General features: G+C 44.9%; 1 protein-coding gene across 1 annotated transcript in view; it reads right to left on the minus strand.

Moving 5' to 3' along the window:
• PITPNA (phosphatidylinositol transfer protein alpha) overlaps positions 1-15,887 on the minus strand; it is an 83,765-nt gene that overhangs the window by 58,514 nt on the left and 9,364 nt on the right. The window lies entirely within an intron of this gene.

Below are 15,887 nucleotides of genomic sequence, written 5' to 3' on the forward strand. Positions count from 1 at the left end.
TCTCCTTATTCAGGACACGACATCTGTGCCGCCATCGGTTTACTGGAGCCGCGAGTCATGTTTTTCCTTATTACAACTTTGCCACGGTGTCTAGCTGGCAGGAGAATACAGGACTCCCTCTGGGGCGAGTAACTGGCAGCATGCTATGGTTAGGAAGGAGGAGGATTTAGAAAAGCTGTATATTAAAGGGGGTGTCCAGCCCCATGACATTGTAGAAAATCGTTCACCATGGTGTAAAATAATAGAAGGAGTAATAACAATCCTTTTCCACTCTGGTGTAGATACTCTCTGGTCTTGCTGAGCAAGCGGTGACATGTTCACATGACCTGACCACTGCAGCCAATCATTGGTGGTGGCAGTGGCGGGTGGACACCACTGAGGTCACTGCTACAGCCAGTGACAGCTGCCATGTTGACCTGTCATCGGTAAAGCAGGAAGAAGAGTGAAAAGCAGTGGACCAGATAAGCATCAGAAAGGGAGTAGCAAGGTGAATATCGCCCCCTGTTGTTTTAGGCCTCATGCACAAGACCGTATGTTCGGGCCGCATCCGATCCGCATGGCAGCATGCACTTGGCTGGTATCTGCGTTTTGTGGATCTGCAATTTGTGGACAGCAAAACGGATATGTTTGTGTGCAGTAGGACTGTTTTTTTTTACTTCATTTCACGTAACCTCACCTGACATGTCCGTTTTAGTAACCACGTTCATTCCCCATGTAATAACAATCTGCAGCATCTATTCTTATGACTCCATGTTGTGCCATTCCTTTATTATTCCGGCTAGAAGTTATGAATGAATTACTAGCAGTTTGCAATGAAGGTCCAGATGGGTGTTACCACAGTCGGACACTTTCCAATCAGTGCTGCCAGTTTCACCCCCCCCCCCCCCCCCAAACTGGTAGCACCCATCTGAACCTTCAGTGCAAACTGTTAGTAATTAATTCAGAACTTCTAGCAGGAAAGTCATAAGAATAGATGCTCCAGCATTGTTTTTACATGGGGAATGCAGGTGGTTACAGAAACAGACATGTCAGGAGAGGCGACAGGTCCTCTCTAAATACTTCTTTCTGTGGCCATTGTTTTAAGCTATGAGGATTACAGTAACCTCATCCCTGTGCCTCTGACATCTGTTGTTCGGTTGCTATTATAGACACGAAAAGAGAAGAGTCTTGAAAAACACTGTTGTTCTAGAAGAGAGGGATTTAGTACGCCGGTTGTGATATAAAACCGCCGTACATACGTGACAATGATAAAAGGACAGCGAGGAGCAGCCATCAGCAGGAGTCCAGCTATTTCCTTCCTCAATCTCACAAGCTCTAGCACAGAGAAGAGGTCAGTGGGTTGCTTAGTATTTCACGTATTAGTGCAGCAGTCTGTACTCCAACTTTAGGAAGCTGCACCAAAGCTAGCCATTTTGTAGAACTGTCTTTGGCGGCCCGATCAGCGGCAGGTGCCAACCCCTCTCCACGTGACTGTCAGGGCGTCTATGTGGCTCCCATAGTCACACCTGTGCCTTCACACGACCATATTTTTGGTCCGCATCCGATCTGCATTTTTCGCAGGTTGGATGCAGACACATTCATTTCAAATCGGGCTGCCAAAAACGCAGACAGTACACTGTGTGCTGTCCACACCCCGTACGTCCATTAGGCAGTCCTGCAAAAAAAAAAAAACATGTCCGCAAAATGGACAAGAATAGACATTGCAACAAAGAGTCCGACAAAAACACGGACGTTAACCATATTTTTGCGGAGCCGTCTTTTGCAGATTGCGAAATACATACGGTCGTGTGAATTTATCCTGAAGAAGGAAGCCGGTGACAAGTCTAACAGGATAGTATGTGGCTGCTGTGGGAAAGCAGGCGCGCTAAACTCCTTCCCCCTGTGAAGTCCTGGATCTCAAAAATGGAAGAACGAGGAGGAAGTATCTAGAAGATGGAGCAAACAGGAAATTCTGCAGACTAGAACTCTCGCAGACTGCTGACTGCCGCGATCTCTAGGTTTCGTGTGAATTTATAGTCTCTTCAGCCAGGACGTCTGTAACCGGTACGGTATGGCACTATATCAAAGGGGTGAGCTTGTAACAACGTACGGCTCTGTGCTTGGTGAGCGGAAAGAAGGTGGTGACACTACTGTGAGCGCTGGCACCTTCACAGACAGCTGATCGGCGGGATTCCCAGGTATCGGACCCACAGCAAGGGTAGGTCGTCAGTGTAAAGGTTTCGGAAAAACCCTATAAAGGAATTGCCAAGCCTTCCTTAGATCTCCCGTCCATTAGGTCATAAGTTGCACTTCGTTTTAACAAGGATGCGTCTCTTTCTATTGTGAAACAAAACGGGTCTGAGCAGCTCAGCAAATTAAGTGCCTTGCGAAAATATTCACCCCCGCCCCCCTCCCTTGGTGTATTTACTGTTTTGTTGTATTACAACCTGGAATTAAAAATTATATTAATTTAGATTTGATGTAATGGACCTGACAAAATAGCTCACATAGTTACAGTAGAATGAAAAAAAAATATTATCTTGTTTAACCAGTTTAAGATCAGGCCCATTTACCCTCTTTCTGATCAGACGCATTTTCCGTTTTTTTTTTGTTAGTACATAAGGTCATCCGGTGTGCGATCAAAGTGTCACATGACCCGAGTATAAATATAATGGCTTTGAAAGGCCTCCGAGTCTGTAATACAACTAAGCATCAACAAGAAGACCAAGGAGCCTCCAAGCAGGTCAGAGACCATGTTGTGGAGAAGTGTAGATCAGGGTTGGGTTATAAAAAAAATATATATCCAAAAATACAAAAAAAAAAAAAATACCAAACCTTGAACATCCCGCAGAGCATGATTAAATACATCATACCAATATAAAAAATAAGGCATAACTATAGAACCAACAAGAGAAGGCCGCCCGCTGAAACTCAGAGCGGGTAACGAGGGCATTCATCAGAGAGTCACCTATGATAACACTGAAGGAGCTCACATGGAGATGTGTGTCCATCGCACCACTACAAGCCGTACTCTCCAGTGGGGCTAGGGAGAAAGGCCATTGCTTAGTGGGAGGGGGGGGGGTTGTTTCTGGGGGTAGAATATTGATGGTCTATCCTCAGGATAGGTCATCGATATCTGATCGATGAGGGTCTGATCTCCGGCCCCTCTGCGGATCAGCTGTTTGAAGTGGTCACAGAGCTCGTGTGAGTGCTGCTGCCTCTTCCTAGATCGGTCACGAGGCCTAGGTGCACCTCAGTCCTTTTCAAGTGAATGGGGCAGAGCTGCAGTACCAAGCACAGCCACTATGCAATGTACGGCGCTGTGCTGTGAGGAGGCCGCAGTATTCACTGGAGCATCGCAGCCTCTTCAAACAGGTGATCATTTGTGGTGCAGAGTGTCGGATCCTTCAACAATCTGATGCTGACTCATTTTTCTAAGGATAGGCCATCAATATTCTATTCACAAAATACCTCTTTAAAGGGAATCTGTGCCCAGGAAATTCACAGTTAGGCCAAAACCAGGACTGGAACCTACAGAGAAAAAAGTATCATGGAAAGCTTTATGCCTTTATGTGTTTTGGCCTGATGAAAAATACTGAAGGTGGCTTCAAACCAAGCACAATGCCAGGAAGGGCTAGCTCAGCTGGATGTAATGATACCTTCCACTTAGCAGTTAAAGGGGTTGTGTCACTTCAGCAAGTGGCATTTATCATGTAGACATTAATACAAGGCACTTACTAATGTACTGTGATTGTCCATATTGCCTCCTTTGCTGGCTGGATTCATTTTTCCACCACATCATACACTCCTCGTTTCCATGGTTACAGACCACCCTGCAAGCCATCATCGGTGGCCGCGCTTGCACACTATAGGAAAATGTGCCGGCCTCTCTAGTGGCCCGGACTGTGGGAGCTCACATAGGCTAGTGCTTTTTCCTATAGTGTGCAAGCACGACCCCCCCTTCCCCCGATGGATTACAGGGGCGGTCGTAATTACAGAAACGAGGAGTGTATAATGTGATGGAAAAATGAATCCAGCCAGCAAAGGAAGCAATATGGATAATCGCAATACATTAGTAAGCGCCTTGTATTAACTTTCTCTACATGATAAATGCTATTTTTCTGAAGTGACACAACCCCTTTAAGTGCACACAGGGTGGTCCCAAGCCACTCCATGTACCATAGCTGCTCCTGCTTCCTCTGCAAGCCCCACCCTTTCCTTCTTTGATTTACAGGGCCAGGAAAGAAGACTATACAGGACCCTCTCAATCAGGAACCTAAAAACACACTGTGGCAGACTCCCCAACATATGGAAGAAGGTCCTATGGTCAGAGGAGACCAAGGGTAAATGCACAGGATCGGGATTACGTGTGGATTTTCAGTACGGATTTGCGTGCAGAAGATTCCACATCCTAGGACCTAGGTCATGTACATTGTATTTGAAATTCTCGTGCACACAATGCAGATTTTTTTTTCGTCCGGATTTTAAAATCCGCAGCATGTCCATTTATTTTATTTTTACTGGCCGGATTTTCTCCATTCACTTCAATGGGGAGAGGAAAATCCGCACCAATTGATGCAGATTTGACCACACGGATTTCCCTGCACATAAATCCTGCATTTACCCCAAAAGTGAATTTTCCGGCAATCATGGGAAATGCTACGTGTCGTGCAGTACCACCACATACCATCACCCCATGAATACCAGTCCCACATTGAAGCTTGGTGGTGTGGCTGAGACTGGAAAACTGGCCACGACTGAAGAAAAGATGAATACAAGGCAACGACTTTAAAGTTTTCTTTTTTCTTTTTTAGGGTGGGGTGCTAGCAAAATGTCACGTTTTCTTCCCTCCCCCAATACACAAAAAAAGAAGAAAAAAAAACCCCTGTACTGCTATAAATACAAAAGGAAGCTCCTCACAAGTGTAGCCAAATGAGAAACAAAGTTCCACAAGATTTCAGAAGTCTTCCCAAGCAAGTTGTCCAAATTTATTTCAACAGCTAAATATTTTCCCAAACAGAAATGAAGACATTTTGCCCTGGCTTTTATAATGTGAACATTGGCTCCGAACACTTTGTGAATGACGGTAAACAAAGGTTTCCATTATACGACTAGAATTTTCTTAATTCCGCATTCTACATTTGCATTTTCTATTAACTATAGCAGAGAAGTCTCCTAACTGTAAGGCCTCTTTCACACGAGCGTTGCGGGAAAATGTGCGGGTGCGTTGCGGGAACACCCGTGATTTTTCCGCGCGAGTGCAAAACATTGCAATGCGTTTTGCACTCACGTGAGAAAAATCGCACATGTTTGGTACCCAAACCCGAACTTCTTCACAGAAGTTCGGGCTTGGGATCGGTGTTCTGTAGATTGTATTATTTTCCCTTATAACATGGTTATAAGGGAAAATAATAGCATTCTGAATACAGAATGCTAAGTAAAACAGCGCTGGAGGGGTTAAAAAATAAATAAAAAATCATTTAACTCACCTTAGTCCATTTGATCGCGATGCCGGCATCTGCTTCTGTCCCCTTTACTGAATAGGACCTGTGGTGAGCATTAATTATAGGTCAAGGACCTTTGATGACGTCACTCTGGTCATCACATGATCTTTTACCATGGTGATTCACCATGGTAAAAGATCATGTGATGACCGGAGTGACGTCATCAAAGGTCCTTGACCTATAATTAATGCTCACCACAGGTCCTATTCAGTAAAGGGGACAGAAGCAGATGCCGGGCTGCGCGAACAAGTGGACTAAGGTGAGTTTTTTTTTTTAACCCCTCCAGCGCTGTTTTACTTAGCATTCTGTATTCAGAATGCTATTATTTTCCCTTATAACCATGTTATAAGGGAAAATAATAATGATCGGGTCTCCATCCCGATCGTCTCCTAGCAACCATGCGTGAAAATCGCACCGCATCCGCACTTGCTTGCGATTTTCACACAACCCCATTCATTTCTATGAGGCTTGCGTTACGTGAAAAACGCACAAAGAGGAGCATGCTGCGATTTTCACGCAACGCACAAGTGATGCGTGAAAATCACCGCTCATGTGAACAGCCCCATAGAAATGAATGGGTCAGGATTCTGTGCGGATGCTGTGCGTTCACCTCCCGCAACGCATACGCGAGGAAAACTCGCTCGTGTGAAAGGGGCCTTAGGGTCCTGCTACACGTCGCGGTCGTCCTGCGTTTTTGTACGGCAAAAAAACTCTCAAAAATGCATGCGGTTTTTGCAACAACCTTAAAAGGCTATGTACACCTTTGGCTACATGCACACGAACGCTGTTTGTTTCCATGTCCGTTCCGGGGTTTTTTTCGCAGATAGGATGCGGACACATTCATTTCAATGGGTCTGCAAAAAATGCGGACAGCACACCGTGTGCTGTCCGCATCAGTATGTCCGTTCAGTAGCCCAGCAAAAAAGGAATAAATAGAACATGTCCTATTCTTGTCCGTTTTAGGCATTGTTACAATCGATCCGCAAAAAATAAAAAATAAATAAACGGATGGCATACGGATGTGCAGACTGCAAAACACATATGGTCATGTGCATGTAGCCTTTGCAGGCAATTTTTGGCTTAAAATCATATTTTCAATTGGCCTTTATTAAAAAGCTGTTCTGTCGCAAAGAGTTAACTGTTTTTCGAGCTGTGCGACTGGTACATTCACTTTGTGCCCAATAAACCTTATTTCTAAACGACTGAAAGGTCATAAACACTTATTTAAGCCACATTCTTAGGCCTCATGCACACGACCGTTGTGTGTTTTGCGGAACGGCACGGACAGCCATTACTATAATTGCCTATTCTTCTCCGCAAAACGGACAAGAATAGGACAGGTTATATTTTTTTTGCGGACCACAGAATGCGGACAGCACACGGAGTGCTGTCCGCATATTTTGCAGCCCCATTGAAGTGAATGGGTCCACATCCAAGCCGCAAAAATTGCGACTCGGATGCGGACCAAAACAACGTTCGTGTGCATGAGGCCTTATCCGTAAGATAAGAACTGAGGAGTTTATAAGGTCAGAGAGCAGATATAATGAGCCCGTCAGCTCCCTGTCTGACGGAAAAGAGAAAATCCAGAGGCTGCTACTAGAGCATCTCAGTTATGTACCGAAAAAAGGGCTCTATATTTTTAATAAAGACCAATTGAAAAATAGAGTTACCTTAATGTAATTTAAGTCTGCTCCCACTTTGCTGGAAGAAAACAAATACGTTGTTGCAAAAACTGCATGCATTTTTTGTGTGTTTTTAGTTTTTTTTAGCATGCTTAACTATTTTGGAAGTGCCATAGAAGTGAATGGCGAGCGCACCATGCATGCAGTAATGTCCTCCTGTCTGCATCTGTCAATCAAATGACATCACTTCCTGCCTCAGTGACCACAGTCTCTCTAACAGACCAAACTGTGTCATATTCAATTAAAGGGGTTTTACTATGATTAATGTAAAAAAATTAAATTCATCATATAGTATATGAAAATCTCTTTCTGGCAAAGCTAGAACCAGCCCTGTACCTCACATGGATCCAGAGATCTCCCCATTAATTGCTCCGCTAGATTTATTTCAAAAATAGCAGCTCAGGGGTGTGTCCTTTCTTCGGAGGCATGGTCTTTCTGCTGCCACTCTCTCCATATCACAGGTCAGGTGGCGGGGCCTCTCAGGGAGCGTGTCCTTTCTTCTTCAGCTCTCTCCCTGTAACTGTCACAGCTTCTAACAGTAGATATGGCTGGTGGTAGTTCCAAGGATGGAACAGAGCATGTGCATCCACCTTAGACTACTTTCACACTAGCGTTTTCCCTTTCCGCTATTGAGATCAGTCATAGGATCTCAATAGTGGAGGAAAACGCTTCAGTTTTGTCCCCATTCATTCTCAAGGGGGACAAAACTGAACTGAACGAAACGGAGTGCACCAGAATGCCTTCCGTTCCGTTTGGTTGCATCCCCATGGCGGACAGAATAACGCTGCAAGCAGCGTTCGTCTGTCCGCAATGTGGTGCGGAGCAAGACGGATTTTCTCGGACACAATAGAAAACGTCCCCCATTGACTTTCAACGGAAATCATGATGATCAGTCATGGCTATTTCAGAGATAATACAACCGGATCCGTTCATAACGGATGCAGACTGTTGTATTATCAGAACGGAAGCGTTTTTACTGATCCATGACGGATCCAGCTGAAAGTAGCCTACGTGAGGTGGATAGAGAAATAAGGATAAGAACAAACAGCAGGTGGCGCTATACAGATACAATTTATTGACTAACTCTGTGGTTATGCTAAATGCTACTAAACTTAATTACATGCAAATATTTTTTGCGGGACATCCCTTTTAGGCCTTATTCACACATCAGTGAATCACAGATAAGTTCTGTCTGTGTTCTCTACAGACAGCACACATATACATTTATTGTAACGTGTGTATTCACACATCCGTGGTTTTTGCACGGAAGTGTCACGGATGTAGTAGGGGAGAACACCAAAAGACAACAAGAAGGAAGGGGAAAGACACTAGGCCTCACGCTATGGAAGGAAAAGGATCACCACATATAAAACCCTGCTCCTGGCCCTAACTCCTATCCATATGGGCACCTCTCGATGGTAGAGATGCCCATACACAGGAACCTAGAAAACCCCGGTGACCCTCAGATGCCCTAAAGGTAATGACAGGGCAGAGACAACCTGTTCCTTCCCTGGTGAAGGAACCAGTGTCTCGCTGAGGCCTAGTAAACAACCAGGGGTGGGAAATACAAAACACAACAAGCGGAACACTTAAAGCGAACCTGTCACCATGATTTTGCGCATAGAGCTGGGGACATGGGCTGCTAGATGGCCGCTAGCACATCTGCAGTACCCAGGTCCCACAGCTCTCTGCGCTTTTATTGTGTTAAAAAAACGTTTTGAGTGATATGCAAATTAGCTGATATGAGTCCTGTAGCCGGAGATGAGTCAAGCGTCAAGGAGCCCAGCACCGCCCCGCGTCCTCCGAATCTCCTCCTTGCCGGCTGACGTCACAGAGCTGGAGCGCCGAAATCTCGCGATGCGCGATCTAGCGCATGCGCAGTGTCGGCATCATGTTCATTCCCTGTGCTGGCATCAGCACAGGGAACGAACTATGCATGCGCTAGCTCGAGCATCGCGAGATTTCGGCGCTCCAGCTCTGTGACGTCAGCCGGCAAGGAGGAGATTCGGAGGACACGGGGCGGTGCTGGGCTCCTTGACGCTTGACTCATCTCCGGCTACAGGACTCATATCAGCTAATTTGCATATCACTCAAAACGTTTTTTTAACACAATAAAAGCGCAGAGAGCTGTGGGACCTGGGTACTGCAGATGTGCTAGCGGCCATCTACCAGCCCATGTCCCCAGCTCTATGCGCAAAATCACCACTTACACAAAGGGCACCTCCACTACCATCAGACAGGAGGCCCCTAATTACCACTGTGGCCAGAAGGAAGAAAGGGTGCGCCCTCCTATCACTGCATGGCCCAGTGAGCTCCGGAGTGAGGGCTGCCACCGAGTAAAACTACTCCGATCCTCTCCACTGCAGAGGAAGCTCCGATCTCAGCTGTTAACCCTTTAATCATGCCGTGGTCCATACCCCCTCTTAGTGAGCCAATCGGGGATGGGGGAGTGATCTGCAGTCAGTCCTGAGGATCAGTTAGGTAGCTGTTAGGGCACATAGGAGTATGCTAATAAAGTCAGAAAATAGTAATCCCATAGTGGAATAAAAAAATAAAAATAAAAAAATAATAATAATAATAATAATAATAATAATAATAATAATAATAATAATAAATAATGTAATATAAAATTAAACAAAAAAAAATCCCCCACCAAAAAAAAACAAATATTTAGTGTAAAATACAGTTTGTTGTGCAAATATTAAATAAACATTAGGTATCTACGCGACCATAATAACCTGAAGAATTTAGTTATCAGGTTGTTTTGTGTGAAACCTGAACAGCATAAAAAATAAAAATGAAATACCTAAATTGCTTTTTTTTTTCTATATTTATATATTACAGAGTAATTTTTGGCGAAAATGGCAAAAAATAATATTAATATTTTTCCTGCATAAAACAAGGCCTCATGAAAAAATTTAAATGGGTGCTATAAAACGCAGAGAGGAAAAAGTGAAAAAAGATTTGTCTCGTTCTTATGGTCTTTTCAGGCCTAGTCATTAAATGGTTCAAGGTGTTTTCCAGGACTAGAATATCGGTGTCCTATCCTCGGGATAGGTCATCAGTATTTGATCAGCACCCTGACGATAGCCTCTTTCTAGGCCAGTGATGTCACGTTCAATCATCAGTCCCATGGCCTTGGTGCAGCTCAATCCAAAGTGAATGGGCCCGAACTGCAATACCAAGCTCAGCGCTGATCGGTGAGGATGCCAGGAGTCGGACTCCTATTGCTGACCTACTCTGAGGATAGATCATCAATATTCTCCACCAGGAAAACCACTTTAACTTTACTGGACTCCTAGGGACATGGATAACAAAATGGGTTATTTAAGGCAACACATTATAATGATTTGTTTTTTCATTTCTTTAAGTTAACAAAACCACAGAAGAGCCGAAGATAAGGAAAAGTACTTAAATATCTGAGTGTATTACATGTGCATTATTTTATGTTATTATTTGTTACTATATTTTGAACCTAAAACTGCTTATAAGGCCTCATACACACGACCGTTGTTTTATTCCGGGTCCGTTGTTCCGTTATTCGTGATTTTCTGGGGACCCATTGACTTTCAATGGGTCCGTTGAAAACTCGGCTAATGCACCGTTTGTCATCCGTGTCAGTGATCCGTGGTTCCAGTCCGTCAAAAAAATATAACCTGTCCTATTTTTTTCACAGAAAACGGTTCGCGGACCCATTCAAGTCAATGGGACCGTGAAAAAACGCGGAGCCACACAAGATTGTCATCCACGTGTCCGCGTCCGTTTTTTTCCTATCCTTTGCATGGCACACTTGACTTAGACTTTTTTTACTTTCCTTCATGTCTGGTGAGCCTCCAAAAATAAAGGAAGACACAAGGAAACGGATCACGGAACAACGGAACCCCATTTTGCGGAACGGAACACAACAACGGTCGTGTGCATGAGGCCTAAGCAAAATATAAATCAGTACACAAAGCAGTGATTGGCCAGCGGCCGCAACAGCATCTTACTGGCTGCATCCTGGGGAGAGGACGAAAGGGCAGCACTGGATCGGAGGGCCCAGAGAATGGGAGTGTAAAAACGATTATTATTTCATCAGTTTCGGCAAATAAAAATATAATGGACAACGCCTTTAAGAAGTTAGACCACACTGCTGTGCGTCATGCAGTCTGAGTATGGGGCCTGAAGTACACAGGGATTCTAGCTTTGGTATTTGTTTTGCCATGTCATGCACCTCACCCTGGGGCTCTGCACTTCGTATTACACAGTGTAGCAGTTTTGTGCAAAGAGCTCCTATAATAGACAGATTTACCATTTACAGCCCTCAATAAAAAGCATCCATCCAGTGACGCAGCCATTGTGTCTGTTACAGGGCCTCTAATCTCAGGGGGACCCGGGCCAGCTGGCACAAAACATTAGGATATTATGTGGGTGGTGCACACAGCATCATGGCTCTGGACAATGTAAGATTCAGCAAGTGAAGACGACTAATGTATGACAACCCAAAGAAAGTTGTCTAGAGAACTGAAAAGATGGCTTTATGTTAAAAAAAAACAAAACAAAAAAAACACATAAGGGGTCTGTTTTGGGGTCTGATCATTTAGACATTTGGGGGTCTGATCATTAAGCGGTCTGGTCTGGGGGTCTGATCATTAAGCGGTCTGGTCTGGGGGTCTGATCATTAAGCGGTCTGGTCTGGGGGTCTGATCATTAAGCGGTCTGGTCTGGGGGTCTGATCATTAAGCGGTCTGGTCTGGGGGTCTGATCATTAAGCGGTCTGGTCTGGGGGTCTGATCATTAAGCGGTTTGGTCTGGGGGTCTGATCATTAAGCGGTCTGGTCTGGGGGTCTGATCATTAAGCAGTCTGGTCTGGGGGTCTGATCATTAAGCGGTCTGGTCTGGGGGTCTGATCATTAAGCGGTCTGGTCTGGGGGTCTGATCATTAAGCGGTCTGGTCTGGGGGTCTGATCATTAAGCGGTCTGGGGGTCTGATCATTAAGCGGTCTGGTCTGGGGGTCTGATCATTAAGCGGTCTGGTCTGGGGGTCTGATCATTAAGCGGTCTGGTCTGGGGGTCTGATCATTAAGCGGTCTGGTCTGGGGGTCTGATCATTTAAGACGTTTGGTATGGGATCTGGTCATTTAGGAGACTGACCTGGATGGGATGTCTAATCATTTCATTTAAGGGTCTGGGTTCATGGTCTTGGTCTAGGGCTCTGATCATTTAGGAGACCGGTCCGAATGGGGTTTGTCTAACTTTTCAGCGAGAATCTGCATGTGTATCGGGGAGGGGGTCATATATATCATTCTGTACATGATTGAGAGTCATATCATCAAGTGTCTTAGTCAATAAAAGATGGCCACGTAGCAATTTTGGCCGCGGCACTGCTAGAATTTTTCCAATTTGTGTGATGCGGTTGCAGAAAACATACGACCCTATTCATTCCTATGGCTGCCGAAATTGCCATGAAGATGTACCCTTAGGCCTCATGCACACGACCGTTGTGTTCCGTTCCGCGATCCGTTTCAGTTTTTGTTTCCGTGTGTCTTCCTTTATTTTTGGAGGATCACCAGACATGAAGGAAAGTAAAAAAAAATCTAAGACAGGTTTGCCATGCAAATGATAGGAAAAAAACGGACGCGGACGACAATCTTGTGTACCTCCGTGTTTTTTAGCAGTCCCATTGACTTGAATGGGTCCGCGAACCGTTTTCCGCGAAAATAATAGGACAGGTTATTTTTTTTTGACGGACTGGAACCACGGATCACGGACGCGGATGACAAACGGTGCATTAGCAGAGTTTTCAACGGACCCATTGACTTTCAATGGGTCCGTTGAAAACTCGGCTAATGCACCGTTTGTCTTCCGCGTAAGGGTCCGCAGAAAATCACGAAAAACGGCACAACGGACACGGAATAAAACAACGGTTGTGTGCATGAGGCCTTAACATGTATGATCAGGATGTGAACTGCTTCCAATCATAGCTCTCAGCCCATGCACAGTGTTACATTACCAGATGGGGGTGCCACGCAGATAACAATGTATGGGTTGTGTGTTTTCCCTATTTGAAAGCAAATTTGCATTAAAAAATAAATAAAAAAAATCAACTGTATCCCAGATAATTAACGTGACTAGGTCTCCACTCAATCATTTGTCTGGAGTCACCATCAAGGCGTCACGTATTGTGAATCAGAGAGAAAATAAAAATTCCTCATAATAACAGGCTCTTTTATGGCGACAATCTCACAGCTTAAGACGAAATTAATCAGCTTCAACAGCGCGGCGGAGGGAAGGACTTATAGTGTTAAATAACACTCATGGTGAATAACCGTTTTGTACTTTTGGACTTTGCAGCTTTGCATTAGTCACTGGGTATGTGCTCCGAGATACCAAGGAGGCTAATTACGGAAAACTATTAAATGAGGTTTCAGAAACATTTCTCGCACAGGCATCGCCCATTTCCAGGGCTGCCCTGAGGATCAGAGGGACACAGCGCCATAACCACAACTTCATAAAATATAAAGGAACGCTGGAGCAAAACGAAAAATGTCTGGACGCAGAAGATATTCACCAGGAGCCGATTAAGTATTGTAGGGTTACAGGATACTGACCAGGCAGAACAACTCTCTGCAAGTTAAAAACCTGGGAAATTTCTGTATCAGATGCACTAGCAATTCTCTGACCAAAAGCAGCAAAGTAAGAAAAGAAAAAAAAAAAAAAAAGAAATCTGTCCAAGTTAAACATTCAATACTTTAAAAATGTACCTGCGCACGGGTACGGATTGGGAAACAAAATTTGCACCCAGACTCTCATGCGGATTTCTGGGCGCTTCTGCACTAAATCTGAACCAGAAACCGCATATCTTTTTGTTGCGGATTTGATGCAGATTTTCCGCAGATCTCACCCTTGCATTGCAAAGGGTGTAATCCACACAAAAAATAAAAACGCAGTCGCCAGTCCGCCTCCAGGAGCCGAATCTGGCAGAATAAAACTTCATATTCATACTACTCCTGATAATAAAAGCCGACTGTCCTGCTCTCCCCAGCCTCTAGCTAGTGCTGTCAACAGTTTAGCATGATCAAAACTGCTGATAGACTCCCTTTAAATAAAATACGATATTCTTCGTGGTCTAATCACTTTAAAGTCCTTTTCACATAAGAGAATAAGTTTGTACATATCCAATACTAGACACAAGATGGATTGCTGCTGACCTACTTTACAGAAATAATACAAGTCCCACAGTAAACTTGGTTATGAGTGGTCAGAGAAAGATTACCAGGGACGAGGCTTCTCTTTACCGCCTGCCATACAACTGATCGCTGTGACGCCTTTAACAAACAGTACCCATGGCTAATCAATGATTTACAATTCCTCTGCACACTTCATGCTTCACTTCACTGGACCTTTGTTATGGAACCTCCTGTCTTCCTACATGAAGAATGCAGGACACGGAGCACCATGGAGCAGAAGACCTGTATTTACAGGCAACATCAGAGCGTTGGATGTAAGTGCTGGGTGTGACCACCGGCAGACCGGTAAGTGTTTACTCACTAGGTTGGAAATTCCAGACCGAGCAGAGAGTTCAATGACTGGTAGTCACAGAGATAAAGAACAGAAAAGATTGATTTTTCATTCTCGACCACTCTACTTCTTGAAAATATTAAAAGGGGCTCTTCCACGAAAAATATTCAGCAGTTTTGAAACCTGGATTGGAATATTTTTGTTGTCATGTCATATACTTAAAGGGGTTGTCTCATCATGGACAATGGGGGCATATCGCTAGGATATGCCCCTATTGTCTTATAGGTGTGGGTCCCACCGCTGGTACCCGCACCTATATCGAGAACGGAGCCCCGCAAGTGAAGGAGGGCGCACTGCGCATGCGCAGCCACCCTCCATTCATTTTCTATGGGGCCGGCGTAAATAGCCGAGCGCTGGATCGGCTATTTCAGTCATCCCCATAGAAAAGAATAGGAGCGGGGTCCGCGCATGCGCGGTATGCTCCCATTCACTTCTATAGGGAGTCGGCTTGGTGGTGGCCGGACCGGAGTCCTCCAGCCACCACCTTGCGGGGCTCTGTTCTCGATATAGGTGCGGGTCCCAGCAGTGGGACCTGCACCTATAAGACAATGGGGGCATATCCTAGCGATATGCCCCCATTGTCCATGATGAGACAACCCCTTTAAAGGGCATCTGTCAGCAGATTTTGTACCTATGAAACTGGCTGACCTGTTACATGTGCACTTGGTAGCTGAAGGCATCTGTGTTGGTCCCGTGTTCATACGTGTCAGCATTGCTGAGAAATAGGATGTTTTAATATATGTAAATGAGCCCCTAGGAGCAATGGGGGCGTTACTGTTACACCTAGAGGCTCTGCTCTCTCTCTAACTGCCGCACCCTCTGCACTTTGAGTGAAAGTAGCAGGTGTGATGAGGTTTTCGCTGCCTGGCCCTGTCAATCAAAGTGCAGAGGGTGCGGCTGTTTCAGAGAGAGCTGAGCCTCTAGGTGTAACGGCCACGCCCCCATTGCTCCTAGAGGCTCATTTTCATATATTAAAACATCATTTTTCTCAGCAATGCGGACACATATGAACATGGGACCAGCACAGATGCCTTCAGCTGCCAAGCGCACATGTAACAGGTCAGCCAGATACAAATCTGCTGATAGATGACCTTTAAAAATTTAGTATAGCCACTGAGCTACTGAATAAAATGTATGTGTATAGCGCCACCTGCTGTTTGTT

Source organism: Bufo bufo, chromosome 3 (genome assembly GCF_905171765.1).
Source record: "Bufo bufo chromosome 3, aBufBuf1.1, whole genome shotgun sequence".
In the NCBI taxonomy this organism is placed as follows: domain Eukaryota; kingdom Metazoa; phylum Chordata; class Amphibia; order Anura; family Bufonidae; genus Bufo; species Bufo bufo.